At 44.7% G+C, this 20,423-nt stretch overlaps 1 protein-coding gene across 1 annotated transcript in view; it reads right to left on the reverse strand.

The window, feature by feature from the left end:
• The window catches only part of CEP192 (centrosomal protein 192), a 310,915-nt gene that overhangs the window by 251,684 nt on the left and 38,808 nt on the right, over window positions 1-20,423 (reverse strand). The gene's annotated exons all lie outside the window — the stretch shown is intronic.

Here is a 20,423-nt window from a genome sequence, read left to right on the forward strand (position 1 = left end):
TGTGAGATTCTCTGCTCCTGATGATGATGGCTCCTGTCCTGTCAGCTCCTGCTCGTCGGTAGTCAAAGCAGAGAGGACAGGAAGGTGTCTGCTGGGACAGTGCTCCTGAGAGCAGTAGAAGCTGCAGTTCATATTGTGGAACATTTCATTCCCTCCACCATAAAGCAGTATCTGAGGCGTGTGCAGTGTGTGTAGTTGAGGTGTGTGCCGTCTTTGAGCTATTTGTATGTTTTTACATGAGTCACATGTATCAAATGAGCATTTGTTGTGCAGCATGTGTGTGCCACGAATACGTGTGCAAGGCGTCTTTGGCGTCCGTCAGACGGACTACGTTACACCGCGGCATAACGCAGTCCGTTAACGTCGCCATTAAGTCCTATGGCGGACGCATCGCTAGCGATGAGCCGTCATTTAGTGACGACCCTGGGATGTGGGCTGCAGCGTTTCCGGGTCTGTCACTGCTAGAGCAGACACAAAAGAGCACAGTGAGGTCAAAAATAATCTGTTGTAAAAAAAAAAAAAAAAAAAAAATCACAGTAATAAGCAAGTGATAGTCAAAACATGGAAAAAAACAGGGTATTTAGTTGATACTTTTTTTGCAAAAAAAAAAGTATACTAAGCTGCTCCACCAATTGTCAAGGTATACCCATATAGAGCAGTCCTACCTAATGTATATAATCCCTATCTGATGTATTTAAAAACCTGATCATCTGTATAGTACCTGTATAAGCAGGGTTCATAGAGGGAAAACGTATCAACTAAATACCCTGTTTTTTCCATCTTTTGACTATCACTTGCATATTACTGTGATATTTTTTTACAACAGAGTATTTTTGACCTTACTGTGCTCTTTTGTGTCTACAAGTTTCTTGGTGGTGTGTGAACGGGTTCCTTCAGACTTGTTCATTGTGCAAGTAGCTCATGTGTTTCTGGTACTGCTAGAGCAGATAGAGCATCTGCTAGCTAACTGCGCTAGCGCGATCACATACCGGCACTTGCGTTAACAGCAGCCCGTTAACACATCTGTTGAACGGGCTGCTGTTAACGCAGTGTGAACCTAGCCTAAGTGTGTGCCACATATACGTCTGTAACATGCATGTATGTATGTATGTATGTATGTACGTGCATACATATGCATCCCATCTACTATATAATTGTTAAACGGTCACTTCCGTCTTTCTGTCTGTTTGTCTGTCACGGAAATCCCAAGTCGCTGATCAGCAACGGACACAGTCCGGCCGCGAAATGGCTGCTCCCTACTACCCTGCACTCAGTGCCCCCTTCATACCCCCCCCCCCCCAATCAGCGCCCGCCACCCACACAGCGTTGTAGCAGTCCGTTAAGCCGACTGCGTTACACCATGGCATAACGCGGTGTAACGCAGTCTGTTAACGCTGCTATTAACCCTATGTGACAAACTTTTTACTATTGATTCTGCCTATGCAGCATCAATAGTAAAAAGATCTAATTTTAAAATAAAAAAAATACAAAAATCGTGCTATTCTCACCTTCTGGAGCCTTTCCAGTTCCTCGCGATGCTCCTGGCCATGCATTGCGGTCTCGCGAGATGATGACGTAGCGCTCTCGCAAGACCGCTACGTCATCTCGCGAGACGGCAATGGATTCTTGGGACCGGAGCGTTGCGAGGAGCATCGCTGAACGCCTCGCCTGGATCCGAGGGCCACCGGAGGGTGAGTATATAACTTTTTTTTTTTTTTTTTTTTAACAGGGATATGGTGCCCACAGTGCTATATACTGCACGGGCAATGCTATATACAGCGCAGACAGTGCTATATACAGCGCGGGCAGTGCTATATACAGCGCGGGCAGTGCTATATACAGCGCGGGCAGTGCTATATACAGCGCGGGCAGTGCTATATACAGCACGGGCAGTGCTATATACTAAGTGGCTGCTATATACTACGTGGCTATGCTATATACGTGGCTGGGCTATATACATACATACATATTCTAGAATACCCGATACGTTAGAATCGGGCCACCATCTAGTCATTTATAATGCATTCCGCAATTTTTGTGTTAAAATTTTTGCGGAAAAACGCATAGCTGTATAAAGCGCAGCATGTTCATTAATTTTGCGGATTTCCCACTATATTATTGCATCCCAGAACCTCAGGGAAAAAAAATGCAAAAAATCCGCAAAAAACACGAGAAAAAGGCATGTGGAATTCTTGCAGAAAATGTCTGATTTTGTTCGGAAAAATATTTAGAATTGAGAGTCCTCAGTGGTTGATGCCTTTTAATGGGTAACTGAAAAGATGGTAACAAATTGCAAGATTTTGAGACTACACAGGTCTCTTCATCAGGCTAGGACTAAAACAAATTCTGAAGAATCACATATTTATGCACAACATAGCACAGAAAAAAAACATGGATAAGACAGGTGACATGAAGTAGAACTACCATGAGTGATAAACAGTTATGTCCATAAATATTGGGTAAGCTCTTAGATTAGGATTGTTTTATTGTCCTCTGATTAGGGTCTCTGTTATGATGACCCCTCATAGTCTGAGGGACAAGTTTTTTAGTTGATGTAAAAAGACATAAATCCGTGCGACACATTCAGTCCTGCATGAAGACTGTCAAAGGTCGTCATCAGTTTATATTCCCAGACTCTTCTGTCTCTCTTAGATTTGAAGCTACCTTTTAACACAAGAAATTTCATGTCCATAATGTTATGATTTGGGAGACAAATATCGTAGTTACTCACCGATAACGGTATTTCTCTGATCCCATGACGGCACCCGTATATTCCCTCCCACTAATATTTAGTCACGAGGTGTCAAAAAAGGAAAAAAATAAATTTATATAAATATATATATATATATATATATATATATATATATATATATATATATATATATATATATATATATATATATATATATATATATATATATATACACACACACACATACAGTCATGGCCAAAAGTATTGACACCCCTGCAATTCTGTCAGATAAAACTCAGTTTCTTCCTGAAAATGATTGCAATCACAAATTCTTTGGTATTATTATCTTCATTTAATTTGTCGTAAATGAAAAAACACAAAGAATTGTCCTAAAGCCAAATTGGATATAATTCCACACCAAACATAAAAAAGGGGGTGGACAAAAGTATTGGCACCGTTCGAAAAATCATGTGATGCTTCCCTAATTTGTGTAATTAACAGCACCTGTAACTTACCTGTGGCACCTAACAGGTGTTGGCAATAGCTAAATCACACTTGCAGCCAGTTGACATGGATTAAAGTTGACTCAACCTCTGTCCTGTGTCCTTGTGTGTACCACATTGAGCATGGAGAAAAGAAAGAAGACCAAAAAACTGTCTGAGGACTTGAGAAACCAAATTGTGAGGAAGCATGAGCAATATCAAGGCTACAAGTCCACCTCCAAAGACCTGAATGTTCCTGTGTATACCGTGCGCAGTGTCATGAAGAAGTTTAAAGCCCATGGCACTGTGGCTAACCTCCCTAGATGTGGATGGTAAAGAAAAATTGACAGATTTCAACGCAAGATTGTGCGGATGTTGGATAAAGAACCTAGACTAACATCCAAACAAGTTCAAGCTGCCCTGCAGTCCGAGGGTACAACAGTGTCAACCCGTACTATCTATCGGCATCTGAATGAAAAGGGACTGTATGGTAGGAGACCCATGAAGACCCCACTTCTTACCGCGAGACATAAAAAGGCCAGGCTGGAGTTTGCCAAAACTTACCTGAAAAGCCTAAAACGTTTTGGAAGAATGTTCTCTGGTCAGATGAGACAAAAGTAGAGCTTTTTGGGCAAAGGCATCAACATAGACTTTACAAGAGAAAAAAGAGGCATTCAAAGAAAAGAACACGGTCCCTATAGTCAAACATGACGGAGGTTCCCTGATGTTTTGGGGTTGCTTTGCAGCCTCTGGCACTGGACTGCTTGACCGTGTGCATGGCATTATGAAGTCTGAAGACTACCAACAAAATTTTGCAGCATAATGTAGGGCCCAGTGTCAGAAAGCTGGGTCTCCCTCAGAGGTCGTGGGTCTTCCAGCAGGACAATGACCCAAAACACACTTCAAAAAGCACTAGAAAATGGTTTGAGAGAAAGCACTGGAGACTTCTAAGGTGGCCAGCAATGAGTCCAGACCAGAATCCCATAGAACACCTGTGGAGAGATCTAAAAACGGCAGTTTGGAGAAGGCACCCTTCAAATATCAGGGACCTGGAGCAGTTTGCCAAAGAAGAATGGTCTAAAATTCCAGCAGAGCATTGTAACAAACTCATTGATGGTTACTGGAAGCGGTTGGTCGCAATTATTTTGGCTAAAGGTTGTGCAACAAAGTATTAGGCTGAGGGTGCCAATACTTTTGTCTGGCCCATTTTTGGAGTTTTGTGTGAAATAATCAATGTTTTGCCTTTTGCTTCATTCTCTTGTGTTTTTTCATTTAAGACAAATTAAATGAAGATAATACCAAAGAATCTGTGATTGCAATCATTTTCAGGAAGAAACTGAGTATTATCTGACAGAATTGCAGGGGTGTCAATACCTTTGGCCATGACTAACTAAAAAATATATATATATATATATATATATATATATATATATATATATATATATATATATATATATATATATTTATTTATTTATTTTTTACTTTTTTGACACCTCGTGACTAAATATTAGTGGTGTGCACACCCACACATGAAAGGGAGGGAATATACGGGTGCCATCATGGGATCAGAGAAATACCGTTATCGGTGAGTAACTACGATATTCTCTTACCCCCATGACGGCACCACGGAGAGAATTTCATAGAATATATTTAGGGTGGGATTACTGCCTCCAGCACCCTTCTACCGAAGGTTAAGTCTGAAGAGGAAGATGGGTCAAGTTGGTAGTGCTTGAAAAAAGTAGAAGGTGAAGACCAAGTGGCTGCTCTACATATCTGGTCAATAGATGCTCCAGCCCGCTCTGCCCAAGAAGTTGACACCGATCTGGTCGAGTGAGCCTTTATTGTGTCTGGAACCTCTTCCTCAGATGAGGTGTATGACAGGGTGATGGCGTCCCTTACCCATCTTGCCAACGTGGCTTTTGATGCTTTCTGCCCCTTGTTTGGCCACTGAAAACAGACACAGAGCCCTCCCTTTCCTACACTCCCTCGTGGCTGATATATAATGGGTCAGACACCTTTTCACATCTAGAGTTTGCAGTGTCCTTTCTTTTTCATTTATGGGGTTTGGACAAAAGGATGGTAAGGATATTTCTTGGTTTCTATGAAATTTTGACGCCACTTTAGGAAGGTAGGCTGGATCGGTTCGGAAGACTACTCTGTCTTCTAATATTTGGGTTAGAGGTGGTTAGGCAGATAAAGCCTGTAAGTCACTGATCCTACGGGCTGAGGTCACTGCTACTAGTAGACAAGTTTTCAGGGAAATTATCTTTAGGGGTGCTTGTGATAAGGGTTCAAAAGGCGCCTTAGTTAGTGCTGAAAGCACCAGATTCAGATCCCAGGGAGGAGAGGTGTCATGTATAATGGGTCTAGATCTGGATGAAGCCCTAATGAACCTTTTTACCCAGTGGTTCCCTGCCAGGTCTTGGTTGTAAAGGGCCCCTATAGCTGCGATTTGGACTTTCAGGGTACTAGTTGCCAAGCCTTTTTCTAGCCCTTTTTGGAGGAACTCCAAAATCTCCGGAATTGGGATCTCTTCCGATAAACTGACACCAGAACTAGAGAGGAATTTTTTCCAGACTTTGCCATATGCCCTCGTGGTTACCGGCTTTCTACTGGCCAATAGTGTTGAAACTAGATTTGGAGAGAACCCCCTCCCAGTTAAAAGTTCCCTCTCAAATTCCATGCTGTCATGTGCAAATTTTTTATTTGTGGATGGTTTATTGGTCCCTGGTACAGGAGATTTGGAATATCTGGGAGAACCCAAGGCTCTGATATGGACATTAGACGCAGCCATGGGAACCATGTTCTTTTTGGCCAAAACGGGGCTATCATTATTACTCGTGCTCTGTCCTCCCTGATCTTTTTTAGAACTAGTGGTACTATAGCTAATGGAGGAAAGGCGTAAGCCAGTTGGAAGTCCCAGGGAATTAGAAAGGCGTCCAGGGTCACTGGATTCCCCCTTGGATCTATTGAGCAGAATGCCTGAGTTTTCCGGTTTTGACTGTTCGCGAACAGATCTATATCCGGGGCCCCCCAACGATCTACTATGAGATTGAATATCTCCTGGTTTAACTCCCATTCCCCTGTTTTAGTTGTGTTCTGCTTAAAAAATCTGCTTTTTGATTTTCTGTCCCTTTGATGTGAAGGGCTAACAGGGAGAACAGGTTGGCTTCTGCTTGTGACAGAATAGACTTCGTCACTTTCATCAGAGGTTGTGACCTTGTTCCCCCCTGATGATTCAAATACGCAACTACTACCCTGTTGACCGTCAGAACTCTCACATGATGGGAATGGAGGGAGGTTAGAAAGTGGTTGAGGGCATACTTTACAGCTAATAGCTCTTTCATATTTGAAGTGAGGAGATTTTCTTCCCCTAACCATGGACCTTGAGCCACTTGGTCTTTTAGGTGAGCTCCCCAACCCCATGGGCTTGCATCTGTGGTCAGGATTATTGAAACTGGCCATACCCATGGTACTCCTTTTTTGAGATTGGCCGGGACTGTCCACCAAACTAAAGAGGCTATTGTTTGAGAAGATATTTTTAACCGCTTCTGTAAATCTCCCTTTGAGCGGTATTCTGCTTCCAATATTTCCCACTGTAGTTCTCTGGAATGACCATGAGCCCATTGGACCGCCGGAATGCAGGCAGTCATTGAACATTGTATGGACATGGCTTTCCTCAAAGTAACCACTGGGGAATGTCTTAAATTGTCCACTAGTTTTATCATGTTGGACACTTTCACTTCTGGAAGACGACATTCTTGTTTTATTGAATCTATTGTTATCCCCAAATACTGTTGTATCTGAGTTGGGATAATTCTGGATTTTTCCAGATTCAATAACCACCCTAGGTTTGATAGGGCTGCCACTACTTTGTCTAGCTGCTGACTGCAATGGAGATGAGATCTGCCCATCACTAGGAGGTCGTCCAGATAAGGGTCAATCAATACATCTTGCTCACTTATGTGGGCCATTACTTCTGCCATTAGTTTTGTGAATACCCTCGGGGCTATGGCAAGGCCTAATGGAAGCGCTCTGTATTGGTAGTGTTTCAGCTCTCCATGCATCATCACTGCCACCCTGAGATATTTTTGAAAATCTGGATGGATCGGCACATGGTAGTATGCGTCTTTCAAGTCTATGACTGTCATGAAACAAGACGGATGAAGGGTTCTGACACATGACTTTATTGTTTCCATTTTGAAACTTTCTGTTACTAGGTATTTGTTTAACCTCTTCAGGTTTATTATTACTCTGAAAGTCCCGTCCGGCTTCGTCCGAAGAAAGAGGAGAGTAAAAACCTGTTGCTTCTTGTTGTGGGACTTCCTGGAGGACATTCTTTGTTAGGAGATTGTGGACTTTTCTGGATGCTCAGCTGTTCGGTCTCGGACTTCCTTTGCGGTGTTATAACGAATTGATGGTGTGGCCTTGTATGAAATTTCAGCCTCAAGCCGTTCTTTATTATGTTTAAAGTCCAGTTGCTCCCTGATATTTTTTCCCAAGCTTGGAGAAAGCATGTCGGTCTCCCTCCTACCTGGGGCGTACCTTCATTGTGGATGTTTTTTGTTATCTGGCTTGTTGAACATGAAGCCTCCCCTTCTAAATTTTTTATCTTCCCAGCCATCTTTTGATTTTTTGGGGGGCGCCTTCGCATAAATTTCCTCCCTCGAAAGGGCCGCCTATAGGATTGGTTGGGAAATCCTGGAAAAGCTTTTTTCTTATCTGCGGCTTTTTCTAGGATATTATCCAGGGTAGGCCCAAACAAGAATTCCCCTTCGCATGGTATGGAACACAGCTTTGCTTTTGTTTGCAAGTCACCCGGCCAACTCTTTAGCCATAGTGCTCTCCTGGTCGCATTTGAGAATGATGCTGACCTTGCTGTCAGCCTGAGTCTATGGAAGCGTCTGCTAGATATGCTGCAGCTCCCCTCATGACTGATTCAGAGTCCAATATAGACTCTCTTGCTGTTTTATTTTTCAATTGTGTTTCCAAATGATCCAGCCAGACCATTAGAGCTCTGGCTGTGCATGTAGCGGCTATCCCGGGTTTTAACCCTCTGCTAACGGCTTCCCAGGATCCTTTTAAAAATCCATCCGCCCTCTTATCCATAGGGTCCTTGAGGGTCCCCATATCCTCAAAAGGCAAAGCAAATTTTTTGGAAGCCTTTGCAATCACGACATCCAACTTCGGTGCTTTCCCTGTTATGATCTGGTGGTTTAGGAGCAACATGGGACGAGCTCTGAAGGAAGTGGTACCTGTACTGACCACAGTCCATAAACTCAATACAACACTAGAAGTAGCTGTGGGATGCTCCTGTCACTCCCTAGGCACCTCGTTACAGCCTGAGAACTAACTACCCCTAAAGATAGAAACAGGAAAACTATCTTGCCTCAGAGAAAATCCCCAAAGGATAGATAGCCCCCCACAAGTAATGACTGAGTGGAGAGGGAAAAGACATACACAGAATGAAACCAGGATGAGCACAGGAGGCCAGTCTAGCTTGATAGATAGGACAGGATGGAATACTGTGCGGTCAGTATAAAACACTACAAAAAATCCACGCAGAGTTTACAAAAATCTCCACACCTGACTAAAGGTGTGGAGGATAAATCTGCTTCCCAGAGCTTCCAGCATCACTGAATTAATTCATACTGACAAGCTGGACAAACATAGAAAGCACAGAACGGATAAGTCCACAACCTGTGGACAGAAAAGAACAAGCAAGGACTTAGCTTTGCTGAACTGGTCAGGATAACAGGGAAAATCCAAAGAGATGTGAATCCAACCAGGAACCATTGACAAGTGGCACAAGCTGAAGGAAAGAGCCAGGCTAAATAGCCGAGCAGAACAGACAATCAGTGGAAGCAGCTGCTGACAGCTAAATCCAAGGAGCAGCCATACCACTTAAAACCACAGGAGGGAGCCCAAGAGCAGAACTCACAAAAGTGCCACGTACAACCACCGGAGGGAGCCCAAGAGCGGAATTCACAACATTTTCCCCATGAAGCACAAGCTAGGTCATCGAACGGATATTTCCGTTTGGGGGGTCAACAGGACTTTATCTGGCCTCTTGCATTCCTTTTTTTATTAGGGCCTGAATTTTTTCATTTAACGGAAAACCCTATGTTTCTTTTGTACTAGGCCACTAAACATAAGGTCTTCAGCGTTTTTTTTTGTGGCCCGAGTGTCTGCCAGACCCATGGATGTCCTAACCATTTTAACTAACGCATCTGTTTCTTCAATTGGAAAACCGTTGCGGCCGCCTTCTGAGGATGCGGAGGATGATGACGATGAAGATGCCGAACTCTCTGAGCTATAATGTACACTATCTTCCTCGCTAGAGCTGTAATCTGGGGATTTGTTTATCCGTTTCCTCTTTTGGCTTTTTACTCCCTTTAGAGCCTCTTCAACTTGGGATTTAATTAGATCTTTTAGCTCAGATGCAAATCTTGGGGTCTCCTCATTTATGGTGCTCTCTATACATAGGGCACAGAGCTTTTTTGCCCATGCAGCTGGTAGATCTGCCGAGCAGAGCGGGCACACTATGCTTTAACTTTGTCTGGCATTTCTTCCCCTAGGAAAAATAAAAAGCCCCTATTTAGAACCTAAACATTCACGAAGGTCACTCACCCTCCTAACGTGAGGAAGATACCGGTTCTGGTCTTGGGGATGCCTCCTCGACTTGAACCGTTGTTTTCATCCTGGATCCAATAGAGCCTCTGCTGTGCTGGGATCCTGAGCTGCGGGGCTGTGTGGGTTGATCCTTCATTTGTTTCTTCCGCTCGTGCCGGCTCTCCTGCGGGTCTTCTCCCAGCTGGGATTGCGGAGTATCCTCCACCGACTGCTCTCTTCCACACATGATGGCACAATTTGAGCAGCGGTGTTCTGTTCCTCCGCTGCTTTTATCTCCGGTGAGCGGCGCAAGGCAACATCCGGTCTACCCAGAGATACCCTGTGCCGCCCCGGAAGTGACCCCAGCGCCTGCGCAGAAAGATGCCCTGGACTTCGCGCGCGCATTACCGTTCCCGGCCTCTAGGAGGGACGGAGGGGATCGCGGCGGCCTCTGCCTCCTATGCCAGTGGCTCCCATCGGTGACCGCCGTCACCTTCCTCCTGGGCTCCAGACCGGCGGTTTAACCCCAGGTAGCCGCCGCTACCTATTACCGGCCTTGCGAAAGGACAAAGGAGGAGGCAGACTTGATCCTCTTCACTGCCTCCTCCCCTCACATACCACACAGGACCCGCCGGTCCCGGAAAGTGCCTTCGGGGAGAATATCCACGACCGCGGCAGGGCCCCCCGCTGCCTGAACTCGGCCCGATGGTCCCCGGAATCCTGGTTGCGGTAAGCTGTGGGTTCCCCATCAGGGACAGGAAACCGAACTGAGGTGGAGGAGAGGTCCCACCTTTTTAACCTGTGGGTTTTCTGTCCCTGAGGGCGGATCCCTCTCTCTCTCTGTGGTGCAGTCATGGGGGTAAGATAAAATGTATTGCCACAGGTAGATCCATTCTTTTTTCTCTTATTGTATGGCGATGAGAGTTCATTCTTGTTCTAAGCTTTTGCCCTGTCTCCCCCACAGAGACCTGTGTAGTCTCGAAAGCTTGCAATTTTTTACCATCTTTTCAGTTAGCCATTAAAAGGTATCAACCACTGAGGACTCAATTCTAAATATTTTTCTACCTACTGGCTAACACGGTACCAAGATATATGATTTTGTTCAGGAAATTTCTGCAAAAAATCCTGACGTGTGCACATAGCCTTAGGTTATGTGCACATGTAGGCAGGGTCCTCTGCGGGTTCTCCCGGGTTCTCCCGCAGCGGATTTGATAAATCTGCAGGGAAAACCGCTGCGGTTATCCCTGCAGATTTATCACGGTTTGTCTTGCGGTTTCCGCTGCGGGTTACTCCTGCACTTGTTTTACTATTGATGCTGCATATGCAGCATCAATAGTAATGTTAAAAATAATTTTAAAAAATGGTTATACTCACCCTCTGACGTCCCTATCTCCTCGGGGCTGCACGCGGCGGTCCGGTTCCAAAGATGCTATGCGAGAAGGACCTTCGTGACGTCATGGTCATGTGACCACGACGTCATCACAGACCCTGCTCGCATAGCAACCCTGAGACCGAACGGCCGCGTGCAGCACAGAGGTGAGTATATCATTATCTTTTATTTTAATTCTTTTCTTTTTTTTTACACAAATATGGTTCCCAGGGCCTGGAGGAGAGTCTCCTCTCCTCCACCCCAGGTAGCAACCGCACATTATCTGCTTACTTCCCGCATGGTGGGCATAGCCCCATGCGGGAAGTAAGCGGATCAAAGCATTTCTAGGTGTGCAGAATCGCTGCGATTCTGCACAAAAGAAGTGATATGCTGCGGATTGTAAACCGCTGCGTTTCTGTGTGGTTTTTCCCGCAGCATGTGCACAGCAGATTGCGGTTTCCATAGGTTTACATGTTTACTGTAAACGCAATGGAATCTGCTGCGGACCCGCAGCATCAAAATCGCTCCGGTTCCGCGGTAAAAACCGCAACGTGTGCACATCGCCTTACTGTGTGACAGCAGCCAAACAAAAACCGGCTATAACGCCTCTTTCACACGTCCTGATATTTCCGGTACTGGAGATAGTGTCCGTGCGTGTAATACTTGCGGCACACGGGCGCCAGGGAAGAAGCATTACAGCAAGCACTGTTCCCTGACGCCAGATGCTGAACATGGCTCTCATCATTCTCCTCTGCTTATGCCAATCGCCAGCAAAGAAGCGGAGAATGAGGAGAGTCGTGTTCAGCATCAGGTGCTAGGGAACAGCGTTTACTGTAACGCTTCTTCCCTGGCGCCTAAGCGTGTCACATGGATGACATCCATGTGTGTTATGTGTATGCACGTGTTCTGGATGTTTTGTGGCCCGTGCTGACATTAAAAAACTGACATGTCAGTGTGTTTTGCCCACGGACACACGATCCGTGGACACACACTGACGTGCACAGACCCATTCACTTGAATAGGCAAATAGTGCTCTGTTCCTCCCGAGTCTCTCTGCATGGATGTCCAATGGTATAATTCTGTGACACACCCATGGTGTCAATATGGTCACTGCACCCCTAGATGAACTCATTGAGAGGTGTAATTCGTAAAATGGGGACAAATTGCAAAACAACTTTTGGGGTCCAATTTCTCCTGTTACCCTTGGTAAAATAAAACAAATTAGATCTGAAGTAAATTTTTTGTGAAAAAAATTTAAATGTTCATTTTTTCATTTAAAAACATTCCAAAAATTCCTGTGAAGCACCTGAAGGATTAATAAACTTCTTGAATGTTGTTTTGAGCGCCTTAAGGAGTGCAGTTTTTAGAATGGTGTCACTTTTGGGTATTTTCTATCATATAGACCCCTCAAAGTGACATTTTGAGTGACAAATCTCTGATTTAAGGGCATGAAAATTCAAAGTTGGAAAATTGCTACATTTTCACCAAATTTCTATTTCTTACACAAATAAACGCAAGTAATATCAAAGAAATTTTACCACTATCATGAGGTACATTATGTCACGAGAAAACAGTGTCAGAATCACAGGGATCCATGGAAGCGTTCCAGAGTTATAACCTCATAAAGCGACAGTGGTCAGAATTGCAAAAATTGACCTGGTCATTAACATGCAAACAACCCTTGGGGGTAAAGGGGTTAAAAACTGAATCCTTCGAAGTTCTACACTTAGTGGTGGAAATAAGTATTTGATATACTGCAGATATTTCAAGTTTTCCCACCTACAAAGAAGGGAGAGGTCTGTAATTTTTATTGTAGGCACACTTCAACTGTTATAGACAGAATATTGAAAAAAATCCAGAAAAATCAGATTGCATTGTTTTACATAATTAATTTGCATTTTATTGCACGAAATAAGTATTTGAAACAATAGAAAAACAGAACTTCATATTTAGTATAGAAACCTTTCTTTTTAGTAGTTACAGAGGTCAGACGTTTCCTGCAGTTCTTGACCAAGGTTGCACACAGTACAACAGGGATTTTGACCCACTCCTCCATATAGATCTTCTCCAGATCTTTCATGTTTCGGGGCTGTCTCTAGGCAACATTGAGTTTCCGCACCCTCTAAAGATTTTCTATTGGGTTCAGGTCTGGAAACTGGCTAGGCCACTCCAGGACCTTGAAATACTCAAGCTACTTACCGGTAGCGGTGTTTTTTAGGAGCCCATGACAGCACTAACGAGAGAGGGTATCCGCCCTTCAGGGACAGGAAACCTACAGAGATAAAAGGGCGGCACCTCTCTCCCGCATCAGTTGGATTACAGAGCATGAGAGGACCTCCTTGGTTAGTAGCACATAAATAATCTACACATTTCACCCTGTGACTAAACTTAAAAAATTGATATAAGTAAGTGGTGATAAGCCATGTCAGCATAAAGGGAGGGAATATAGGAGTGCTGTCATGGGCTCCTGAAAAACACCGCTACCGGTAAGTAGCTTGAGTATTTATTCAGTCGCCATGACAGCACTAACAAGAGATTTACAGAGAAAAGAGTCTTAGGGAGGGACTACTGCTTCCAGCACCCTTCTACCAAACGTGAGATTGTTGGAGCCACCCAGATCTAATCTATAATGCTTAAAGAAAGTAGATGGAGATGACCATGTGGCCGCCTTACATATATCTTTAATCGACACTTCCGACCTTTCCGCCCAGGATGTCGCTATGGCCCGAGTGGAATGAGCTCTTATGCCTTCCTGGACTTCTAGGCCACCTGCTGAATAAGCCAAAGAAATCCCTTCCCTAATCCATCTACCTAAGGTGCTTTTGGACACCCTAAAACCTTTCCTGACTCCCTGAAAGGATACGAACAAAAAATTCTTTTTCCAGGGTCTGTTAAAGTTATATACCTGAGTAGACATTTTTTTACATCTAATGAATGGAGTTTAAGTTCTTTTTGATTTTTACGATTAGGACAAAAAGTGGGGAGATTTATTTCCTGAAGTCTGTGGATCTTTGACGCTACCTTTGGAAGGTAAAGGGGATCAGTTCTTAAGACTACCCTATCGTCTCTAAACTGAATGTACGGAGGCTGTCTAGAGAGGGCTTGTAGGTCACTAACTCTTCTTGCTGATGTGAGCAATTAAAAGAGCTGTTTTTAAGGACAGGACTTTTATAGGAGCAGATTCTATAGGCTCAAAGGGGGCTTAAGTCAAAGCTGTAAGTACCAAGTTTAAGTCCCACGGGGCTAGATTTTTTTCTTAACAATGGGTCTCGACCTAGCCACTGCTTTGATGAATCTAGCAATCCAGTAATTGTTAGCTAAATTACAATTGTATAATGCCCCTAAAGCTGATACATGGACTCTAAGGGTGCTTGTAGCTAGCCCTATCTCAAGATCTCTTTGCAGGAACTCCAGAATCTTAGCAATACTGACTTTTTGACCAATCTCTGATCCTGAAACAGTCAAGAATTTTTTCCAGACTCGAACAAATATTTGTCGTGGAAACCTTCCTGCTTTTTAATGAAGTATTAATCAGTCCTTGTGAAAACCCCTTCTTTTTCAATAATGTCCCCTCAAATTCCACACCGCCAGATGTAAATTGGACACTCGTGGATGGAGAATTGGACCCTGGGAGAGGAGGTCTGAGAGTTCTGGGAGAATCCAAGGCTGAGAAATGAACATTTTCCTCAGCCACGGAAACCACGGCCTCCTGGGCCAGAACGGCGCTATTAGGATTACCCGAGCTCTGTCCTCCCGTATCTTCCTCAGAACAATTGGGATTAAGTTCAATGGAAGAAAAGCATAGGCCATATTGAAATGCCATGGAATTTGGAGGGCATCCACCGCATACGGATTGTCCCTGGGGTTTAGGGAGCAAAACCGGTGACTCTCTGTTCTCTTTGCTGGTGAAGAGGTCTAGATCTGGGCACCCCCATAGAAGTGTGATCTGGTTGAAGACTGTCTGATTGAGAACCCAATCTCCTTGCCTGAGTTTCAAACGACTTAGATAATCGGCCATGATGTTGTGCCTTCCTTTTATTTGAAGAGGAGCGACCGTAGATGAGTTTCGGCTATTTGCACGATACGACCCGCCACTTCCATTAAAGATCTGGATCGGGTTCCCCCCTGATGATTAATATAAGCTACGGTTATCTGAGAATAGCCTGACGTGATGGCCCTGCAAGGACATAAGGAAATAACTCAGAGCTCGTTCTACCGCCAATAACTCTTTAAGGTTGGAGGAGAAACTTTGTTCAGAATGTGACCACCCCCCTGGACCCACATATTTCCCATATGTGCTCCCCATCCCCTGGGGCTAGCATCTGTGGTCACCACACGAGATAAATGGCTTATCCAGGGGACACCTGTCCGCAGGTTTGGTGTGTGTAACTACCAACGTAAGGATTGTATAGAGGCATCAGACAAGGAAAAGGTACTATCAAGGTGGCCCTCTAACTGACAAGTATTGCACAATATATCCCACTGTAGGACTCTGGTGTGGTACTGGGCCCAAAGAACCGCCGGGATACAAGACGTGAGTGAGCCCAACAGTGACATAGCAATCCATCAGTAACATTAAGAGGAGCAAACAGCCTTGAGTATTTGCTGTTGAATCTTGTCTACCTTCATATCTGGTAGACGGCATTCCCGCAACCTGGAGTCTAAGATGAAACCCAGGAATTCTTGAACTCTTATGGGCTGTAACCGTGATTTTTTAAAATTAATAATCCATCCCAACCTTTGTAAGGCTGCAATTACTTTTGCTGGTTGGGCCGAGCAGTGTGATTCTGAGTTCCCTATTATCAATAGATCATCCAGATACGGAACCACTAGAATATCCTGTTCACGAAGATGTGCCGTGACCTCCACCATTATCTTCGTGAACACACAAGGAGTGACTGCAACACAAAAGGGGAGTGCCCTGTATTGGAAGTGTTTAATTGTCCCGCCTAATAAGACTGCTACCCTTAAATATTGCTGGTGGTCTGCGTGTATAGGGACATGATAATAGGTGTCTTTAAGATCTAAGACGACCATGAAACACCTGTCAAACAATAGCTTTATTGCGGTTTTTACAGACTCCATTTTAAACGACTGAACCCATAAGAATTTATTCAGGCCTTTAAGGTTGATGATGGTGCGAAAAGAATTGTCTGGCTTCCTAATCAAGAAGAGGGGGGGAATAAAACCCCTTACCTCTTTGTGCTTCAGGAACTTCCACCAATACACCCTTTTGTTGGAGTTCCTGGACCTCAGACTCTAATGCCAGTTGTTCTGCAGGTGAAGAACGTACAGATGTTATTAGAAATTTATCAATAGGAATGTTCTGAAAATCAAACTTTAGTCCTGATTTAATAATGTTCAGGACCCATGGGCTATTAGAGATTTTTAGCCAAGCGGGATAGAAGGCCAAAAGCCTGCCTTCCACCAGGTCTGGCAGTCATTGTGGTTTTCTGTTATCCCAAAAGGAGTTGAATATGTAGCCTCTACCTTTCTTCCTATTGGTGTCATATCTGGATCTTTCTCTATTAGATCTTGTTCGGTCAAACCATCTTCTATTAGTACCCTGTCTGTAGGAGGGTCTTCCTAAGTAAGGGAAACGTTTTTACTATCCCCTGCTTTTTCCAATAGTTCATCTAGAACTGGCCCGAACAAATGCGCCCCTTCACATGGAATACTGCACAGTTTTGATCTGGCCTGCATGTCACCTGGCCAACATTTTAGCCATATGGCTCTACAAGCAGCATTAGAAAGGGCAGCTGATCTAGCCGCCAGCTTCACCGAATCTGCAGAACTATCAGCAAGGTAAGCTGCCGATCCTTGAACCATAGAAAGAGGATAAAAACTCATTTCTCGGAGTTTTGTTCTTAAGCTGATCCTCCAAACTACCCAACCACACCATCATAGACCGTGCCGTATAGGTGGCTGCAATTGACGGCCTAAGAGCTTCTGCTGATGTTTCCCAAGCCCCTTTAAGGAATACATCAGCTTTCCTGTCCAGCGGGTCCTTTAAAGTTCCCAAGTCCTCAAATGGTAAAGAGGATTTCTTGGAAGTTTTGGCTATGGCCGCATCAAGTTTTGGGGCTTTATCCCATGTTGAGGATGCCGCTTCCTCAAAAGGATATCTCCATTTAAACGATGGCGGAAGAGAACCCTTTCTCTCAGGTTTCTTCCACTCTCGCAGAATCAGGGAGTTCACCTTTTCCACCACCGGAAAGCATCTACGAGATTTCCGACATAACATCCTGCATGCATTTCTCTGACGGGGTTTCTTCAATTCCCATAGTATTATTTACCGCCTTGACCAGGCAATCTATTCGTTCAAAACAAAAACATGAATGACAAGACTCAGTTTCTAAGAAGATGATGAAGAAAAAAAGAGAATCTGATCCTGGCTCCCCTGAATCACTGTCCTCAATTGAAACTGGGGATCTAGGCTCTCTTCCTCTACCCTCCCTATCCTGGGAAAGGGATTTGATGGAACCTCTGACCTCCTGCCTGACCATTTGTCTCAAGCTGGTAACAAAGTCTGGTGTCTCCTCCGCTATTAAACGCTGAATACAAGGACCACATAGTTTCTTTACATGGCTGTCCGGTAACGGAACTCCACATTCAGCACATTCTCTATGTTTAGTTTTGGTGGACCGTTTCTTTCCCTGATAAGAAAGGAGAGAGGGAACATAAGTGGAGACACATATCACCAAGTGAACTTTCTCGGAGATCACTTACCCTTAGAAAGTAATTGAGTGGTACCGTAGACTGCCGGTGCATCATCCTTACGGCTTGAAGATCTTCCAGGCTTAAGTTTCTGACTGGTCCTTTACTTTTCTGGGTGACTACTGCCACTGGACCTTCACTGGATAGTCGTCACTAGGGGCTCCTCCAAGGAATGACACTGCTGCTCCGGAGATTGCTGCAGCGACTGGGACTCCATCTCCAAATGGATAAGAAGCATGCAGTAGGCCCTAGGGATCCCTTAAAAAGCCTGGTCCCGCTCAGGTACCTCCCCTGGATGGGGTCAGCAGGCCAATCCTGGTGAACTGCCCGGTACATAGTATGTGGGAGGCCCCTCCCCCACGAGACCGTACCCCCCAGTACTAACAGCCGCCTGCTGTGTCGAGCGTCGCTCCTTTAACCCACTGATAACCCCTCAGCTATCGGAACTGCCAAGCGCCCCCTTTACCTTATTGCTCCACAGGGTGCCGCCATATTTACCGCCACGGCCCTACTGCGCATGTGTCACGCGTCAATCGTCTCCCAGTTAAGCACACCAGCTTCCCATACATCATATCCGATGCGCCTCGCCGCGCCTGGAAACACCGACCACGCTAGCGCAACAGACACACGGCCCCCCATCGGAAGGAAAACGCTAGTACCTCGCGCAGTCCCGGAAGATAGGGCCTCCATGGGACACCTCAAGACAGCACTCCCCTTGAAGGCTGCTTCTTCCCTCTGTGGTGTGGCACTTCCAGCACTCCGATCAGCACCGAGGAAGGGGCCCTCCCGCTTCCTGGACCGGTCTGTCGGGTCCGGGCAAAAAAAATCTTTTATCTTCACCTTTCTTCATAAGGTATGTCTGCAGGGTCCCCTGTCAGGGACAGGAAAACAACTGATGCGGGAGAGAAGTGCTGCCCTTTTATCTCTGTAGGGTTCCTGTCCCTGAAGGGCGGATCCCCTCTCTCGTTAGTGCTGTCATGGCGACTGAATAAATGCTTCTTACAGTGCCACTCCTCAGTTGCCCTGGCTTTGTGTTTCAGGTCATTATCATTCTGAAAGGCCCAGCTACGAATATCTTAATGAGGAAGCAGGTTGTTGGCCAAAATCTTTTAATACATGACACCATCCATCCTCCCTTCAATATGGTGCAGTTCTCCTGTCCCATTTGCAGAAAAGCACCCTCAAAGTACAAGGTTTCCTCCACTATGCTTCACGGTTGGGAAGGTGTTCGGGGGCTATTCTCATCCTTATTCTTCCTACAAACATGGCGAGTGGAGTCGATACCAAAAATTTCTAGTTTGGTCTCATCTAACTAAATTACCTTCTCCCATGTCTCCTCTGGATCATCCAGATGGTCACTGGCGAACTTCAAACAGGCCTGGTAATGTGCTGGTGTGAGCAGGGAAACATTGCGCGCTCTGCAAGATTTTAATTCCTGATGGTGTAGTGCATTACTAACGACTGTTTGAGGATGTGGTCCCAGTTCCTTTCAGGTTTTTGAACTACACGGGAGGACTGTCACGACTCCCGGGTATTACTGCTGCGGGGAGCACTGCACACCGCAGCAAGGGAGGTGGTCAGGGGTGTTGCCAGATGCCGGGGTGCAGAGGAGACAATATACATGGGAGAGTAAACAAACAAGCTTAGATCAGAACCAAGAGATCCTGAAGTACGAAAGGGAAGAGACAGGGGATTGTCAGAAGGGAAGCCAGAGGTCAGAAATCCAAAAGAACAAACAAGCAGAGTAAGCACGGAGAGCAAGGAAAACTATTGCAAAGAGAGCAAACTCCAGTGGTCAGGCACACAGACAAGAGGAACAAACTGAAAGCTGAAAGGGAATCCTTGTCTGGAGTGAGTATAAATGCCCCTCCCAGATCCAAAGAGAGGCCAGCAAAAATAACCCTGAGAGAACAGGACATTAACCATGTCCTCACCATGTCAAGGACCTGGTCAAACAGGTGCCGTTAACACAGGTAGTAGGTGCAGTAGGAGGGCTTCGTAAAGAAAAACTAACAGGTCTGTTGGTATGTGATAAAATAATTACATTTTATTGCATGAAAAAATACAAAGTGATTTTCTGGATTTTTTTTTTTTTTAGATTTTACATCTCACAGTTAAAGTGTACCTACAATAAAAAAAAAAAATTACAGACCTCTCCATTCTTTGCAAGTAAGAAAACTTGCAAAATTGTCAGTATATCAAATACTTATTATCCCCACTATAGAAACAGGAAGTCTCTTTTCCCTGCATACCTCATCACTGCAAAAGTCCCTGGCAGGTGGGAGGGGTAGAGAAGCTATGTCAGAAATTGAAGAAGAGAATGATAAATGCAAGGTAAAGAGACTTCCTGTTTCTATATAGCGCTTAGAAGATTCAGCTAGTCAGTTTTCAATCATGTGTTGTCATAGATCTAACGGGAAAGAAGAATTAGCTGGGCAGAAAGGCAAAAATGGGCAATTGTGAGTACACAGTGCTACATAATATGATTGCAATATATTAAACAGTTCAGTTTGATGGGAGTGATTCTTTAAATTACCACTGCTCTTGTCAA

Source organism: Ranitomeya imitator, chromosome 6, assembly GCF_032444005.1.
Source record: "Ranitomeya imitator isolate aRanImi1 chromosome 6, aRanImi1.pri, whole genome shotgun sequence".
Lineage (NCBI taxonomy): Eukaryota > Metazoa > Chordata > Amphibia > Anura > Dendrobatidae > Ranitomeya > Ranitomeya imitator.